General features: G+C 35.3%; 1 long non-coding RNA gene across 1 annotated transcript in view; it reads right to left on the reverse strand.

The window, feature by feature from the left end:
• Window positions 1-214: 214 nt before the first annotated feature.
• Window positions 215-6,133, reverse strand: part of LOC107672605 (uncharacterized) — an 18,862-nt gene continuing 12,943 nt past the window's right edge. Inside the window, exon 3 of the long non-coding RNA XR_001632330.1 lies at window positions 215-405. This is a non-coding gene — a long non-coding RNA (uncharacterized LOC107672605). The remainder of the gene's footprint in view (window positions 406-6,133) is intronic.

Here is a 6,133-nt window from a genome sequence, read left to right on the forward strand (position 1 = left end):
ATATATATATATATATATATATATATACACACACACACACATCATGAATTGAAAACTGTTACTCTAAAAAGGGCAAATTTCCAATTTGAAATATGAATTGCTGTCATGAATGAAACAAGTCTTATTTCAAGTGCACAAGTGTGCGTCAATGTCCCTTGTAACGGTTCTTTTTTTTTAATTTATGAAGCTAAATCATTTAATTTTACAGGTGAAAACATGTGACATTATTACATTCAGTCACAACCATGGCTGCAAGACATATTAGTTGGGAATTACTTGAGGTGAATCCAAGAACATGTCCTGCTTGGCAAAATCAGTAACCTGTGACCCACAGGAACACTTTAAGCTTCTCTTTGGCTGTCTCATTCTCATTCTCATTCTTATTCTGTGGTTTCTGTTAAGCAGCTGCATTGTGGAAACAAGAAGGTATTAGGTGCGAGATTATCTGTTTTGGTGCCAAAGGAATGATTCTTTGAAAGGATCCAATCAATGAGTATTTAGTTATGTTTTGGTGATAGATGTGTGTGTCATAATATAGCAGAGCATGAAAGGTCATAGAAGAGAATGAGCAAAGATGAGGAGGAGATTAGGGTGAAATCGGATACGCTTCACTGGTGTGCATCTGTGTTTGCTGGGTTCCACTGGTGTATGACTGTTTGAACATGGCTCTTTCCAATAACCCTGTGATTAAATGTGAGGTGCCTAAAAAAAATAAAAATAATTCAGCCACAGGCAAACATCAAAATTCAATGAGAATGTTTTTTTAGAAAAATACAACGGAAACAAACTTGTGTCTACAAACAAGGCGCCTGTAAAAATAGCATTTTGAGAAGTCGGGATTTAACTAAGCCACAAGAGGGAGCAAGAAAGCCACAGAATGCACAGCAGAATACATGTAACAGAAATTTACTCTCGGCTGTCCACAGCAAGGCTTTCAACAGGAAAGTTTGTCCACATAAATACGTCCACAAGTTTACACAGTCAGAGGCTTTTAAAAGTGCTTGCTGTCACTTTTATATGTTCTGCTCAAACAAACTCAGTCCAATCAATAAAAATGCTGAAAAAGAGACCAAAAAAAAAAACAACTGAACTGAACTGTGCTGCTCCATCTAAACAACAACAGACCTCATATCAGGGAATTACAACCTGATTAAACTTGAGAAAATGAAAAGAAAGAAAAAAAAAACATCACCAGGCTTGATTTTTCAGATTTCAGTTTATAATAATAAAATTTTTTTTTCACATGTTATTGCCTCCTAGAAACTCTTTTCTTGCTTATGAACTTTTATTCATGGCAAAAAAACAAAACAAAAAAATGTTTTGCCAATGTTTGTGGAAGAGTTTCATCATAAAAAAAAAATCAACCTCAAGTATTTCTGAGCAAACTGCATTGCAACAATCATAAAGAGTTCATATATATACATATACATATACATATATATATAAATTGCCTGTTATTTAAATGTATCTATTGGTCAGTTTATATTCTATAAATGGGTAAAAGTTCCAAGGCCTAGCTGTACTGTACAGAAACTCGACTGAATAGCATTGCAAACTCATGCACAATAAAGGCAGATGCTCACATACACAAGCGTCAATGTTCGAGGTCAAGTATAGATGACGAGGCAGTCAAGATGATTACATAACATTCAGATATTGACTTTAGTGTTAAGAGATTTCTTCAAAGGAATAGTTCACCCAAAAGTGATCCCAAGATATAGATGAGTTTGTTTCTTTGGAACAGATTTGGAGAATTGTAGCATTACATGACTTGCTCACCAACGGTCTCAGCCATGTTGTCTGAATCAAGAGAGAAATAGACACAGATCAAACACAAAACAGTTGTTGACAAATATGTTGGTGGATTTTGATGTCAGAGAACAACAGGGATGGACTTTTTCACTATAGGAAGCGTTATTAAGGATTTATGGACGGGTATTTCGTCCAGAAGCAGCGGTTTATAGTTAAAATGCCTTGATGGGTTTGTTTCATACAAACACACAGCTTTTCACTTCACAAGACATTAACTGATGGACTGGAGTGGTGTGGATTACTTGTGGATTATTGTGATATTTTTATCAGCTGTTTGAATTCTCATTCTGATGGCACCCATTCACTGCAGAGGATCTAGAGTAAGTGATGTAATGCTAAATTTCTCCAAATCTCTTTGCCTCTTCTACATCTTGGATGGCCTGAGGTTGAGTACATTTTCAGAAAATGTTCATTTTGGGTGAACTACTCCTTTAATATTTCACCCACCTTCAATTATAATCACTGTACATTACAAAAGACCTTAGCAAATGTAAAACTGCAGATCATATTGCATATTTAACTGAATCTATGCTGACGGAGTGTGGTGAGTGGCAGTGTACATGGCATGCTGTATCCTGTCAGACAGCACTAGACAAGAGCAGCCGTGGGTCTGTCTTTGTTAAGCTGGAATGGCTCTCGTGTGCTGTAGGTGTCATCTATGGATCAGTTCTCTGGCACAAATATCAAAACTCAATTCAGATTCTCTCTCCCAGCGTGATTTCATAGAGGGAGAGAAAGAGGCTCTCAGAATTGGATCGGAAATATGAGCTACTTTAGCAGTCATCACGTCTTGGGTTTCGGTAATTGTGTGGGAAAATGTTCTGGAAAGTGAATTGGGCATCTGCCTTATTCTGATTTAGAATTTGAATTGTGCTGTTGAGTTTACGAATTTGCTGGTGAACCATCAGACATCAAGTTAAAAATGGAGAACCAGACTCTTCAGTGGTTTGTTAATATCCACTATATTAAAATTATGGCTTTTCATCTTGTGACTTCACAAGCAAGATTATACAGAACGCAGTCATAAAGGCTTTGGATCTATTAGCCCCCGCTGGTGTCATCACACTGCTGGAAACAGGCTAAACGTCTCCCATTATAAAACGTATGTTTAAGGAGCATTCGAGAATGTGCTTGATGAATGGTTGTAATTAAAATGAGTCTTTGGCCCAGTTTATAACTGCCTTTAACAATCTTGAGTCCGATCAAAAAAGTCAACACTAAAAACAGGTGTAAACGGTGCTCAAAACATTAGCGTTAACTAAAACTAAAATTAAAAGTAAAAAAGGCACAGCAACATTTCCAATTTTTGGTTTAGTATAAGTTACCAAGCACTAAAATTACTAACTGGAAATAAAATAAATAAATACTATAAATGAACTAAAACACAAATTAATGAACCCTAGTAATATTTAAAATAAATAAAAATTAATACAAAAACACATAACATCACAAAAAAAAACTAAAATATAAAAAACTATATATTAATAAAAACTAGCTTATAATGAATAGTATATATATATACAGTGGGTACGGAAAGTATTCAGACCCCCATATATATATATATATAAGTATTATTTAAATAATTATACTACAATAACAATGCTGAAAAGACATTCAGAGTCAGAAATATATGTGTATAATAAAAGCAGGCAAAATTTATTTTTAGGCTTGTTAAATTAACATATTAAATTTACATTTACGCATTTAGCAGATGCTTTTATCCCAAGTGATTTACAAAAGAGGAACATAAGCAATTCGTCACAGAGCCAACAATATTTATAGTATACAGGACTAGGTTTAGTGCCAATAATAAAGAAAGTATTAGTGCAAATAATAAAGAAAAATAAAAGTTGCATAAAAAATAAATAAATAAATAAATATATTTCACACCCACTGAAACAATTCAACAAATTTGAAGTACCACCTTTTCTTTGAGAGCCCCATCAGCTATTACACACAACATGCCTCATCAAACTACACTGTGTAATGTCCTAATAAAAAATTGAAAACCGATATTTGTCATCCAACTTTTTACAACATATCGGCCTTGTTATTTGTGGTGCTTGAAACTTTAAAGACTGTGTAGTGTTTCCTGCTGCTCCAGCCGTTGTCACTGAAGCGGCCTGTCATCTGTACATGTGTAGTCTTCACTTATCTGGACCCTCGCATCTGCCATCACACTGTGCGTTTTATCACTCGCAGCTATCGAGGAGCCCTGCCCCTGGTCACGATTAATGAGCCCAACGCCTCCTGGGTTAACAGAAATTAATAGGCAGACAAAAATTTACATTCCTATTCGAGGGCAAGAAAGGATTGATGTAGCCCATTACTAAGGCTGCTGAGTGAGTGAGTGAGTGAGTGTGAGAGTGAGTGTGAGAGTGAGAGTGAGAGAGAGAGTGAGAGAGAGAGAGAGAGAGAGAGGAATGGGAACATGCCATAAAAATGTATGAGGTGGATTCATGAGTGGTCAGGTGTGAGGTCTGCCAGTCCGGATATAAGACAATCACAAGGCTTGTTAAGGTGTTGGTCAGGTGACGGCCAGCTGATGTGCCCTTGATGACACTTCCCTGAACTCCAGCTCCTTCATTAAACAGGCTGTTTTGTGCTTAATGAATGATTTGCTGCGTTAGCAGATTGATTAATTTTCTCATAGGAAGGTGAGAGAGTGTTGAGTATGTCTAAGAGCTGTGCGTTCATTTGTCTTTATTAGCATGGTACATATGATGCTGACGAAGACCAGTGGTTATCAACTAGTTTTTCTTCAGGAATTTACATTGATCATCAAGTAACAACTCAAGACAGAATCAGAATTATTAATTGATCAAAAGTATCATACAAAACCTTTTTTTAAATTAAACATTATGAATGCATAAATCTAGTAAGATTACTACAAACTGCAAAAAGGCCCAACAATATGCAGAATTATTAACTTGAAATGAGTAGGAAAATAGACAATTGTGGTATTTCAGCTGAATTTCAGTGGTTTCATGAAGGCGGTAAATAAAAAGTGTATACATTTTCAGTTATATGCATGAAGCTAACTAAATACAATAAATATACACACTGTAAAAAAACAATGACAACATGCTTTTCCATTACTTTATCTCATCAAAATAATGTAAACAATTGTAACTTTTTTTTTTAAGTTATGAAATGACTATGGCTTGTCTTGATACAAGAAAATACCACACTGGGATTTAGAGGGTTTTTTTAATCGATTGAAATGGCACGTTGAACAGATTTATGGAAATTAATACCAGTTTTTCCCTCCTTTTATTATTTGCATTCAAAATAGTTTTGTGTGTGTGTGTAATCATATTTAGGTCATGATTCACCAGTTGAGAACCACTAGAATTTAAGATTTTTTTGACATGCTCTGACAGCCAGTGAGACGGATTCGTTGAGTTTAAAACATTCATTTCTGTAGAGAGAAAGAGAGATAGACTGAGAGTTGCGTTTGGAGCGAAGTGCCAGTTCAGCAAGAATTTAATGGAAGATCAGTTGTGTCTTTGGTGTTAATTGACATAACTGGCATGTGGCCGCACTCCAAAACTTCATCAGAAAAAGGGAAAAACTCATCATCGTGGTATCTAAGCCAGACACAGCGCCTCTGCAGATATTTCTCTTCCCTTTATCTCATTTCCTGCATGCCAATTCAGAACAGACTCCATATTTCTTTACGATCTAAAGTCCAAAAGAAAAGTAGCATTCCTCTCAACCTGCCAAGCTTTCAGTGCTCGTTTTATAATTCAGATGCATGCTTATTTTTTATTTAATAGTTAATGTGCTTGGAAACCATGAGCCCAGCTGGATAACTTAATTATTTTGCTCCATGTAGCTCTTCCACAACAATTATAGGACAATAATATTTGGGCAAAGGTTTAATGCACCATTTACATATTGGTGTCCTTCAATGGTGAGGAAAAACTTTCAATGCTTGACTAGTCAAATGCCCGTTTAGGTAAATTATCGCCAGGGCCAACAAGCCTGAATTAAAAGGTCTCATGTTCCGTGGAAAGGAAGCTCATATTTGCAACAACATGAAAAGTGATTAAACATTGTAGTGCTATTAGAGAGAAAGACCACCAAGACCATCTAGAGAGAGATCGCCCAGTTTCACATGCATCAAGCAAATCAAGTAAATCAACCCTGTAAAGCCTGACATATTAAAGTCATATTTAAAATGTTTTTCTGTTTCATACTTCCTGAAGGAAATAACCGAAAAAAATAAACTTTGCATATGTTTTTATTTCACATATCGATCATACTTTAATGATAATTTATCACAAGAAAAAAAAAAAAAAAAAAAAAAAATAAAATA

This window comes from Sinocyclocheilus anshuiensis, unplaced genomic scaffold (assembly GCF_001515605.1).
Source record: "Sinocyclocheilus anshuiensis isolate Anshui unplaced genomic scaffold, SAMN03320099.WGS_v1.1 scaffold100, whole genome shotgun sequence".
Lineage (NCBI taxonomy): Eukaryota > Metazoa > Chordata > Actinopteri > Cypriniformes > Cyprinidae > Sinocyclocheilus > Sinocyclocheilus anshuiensis.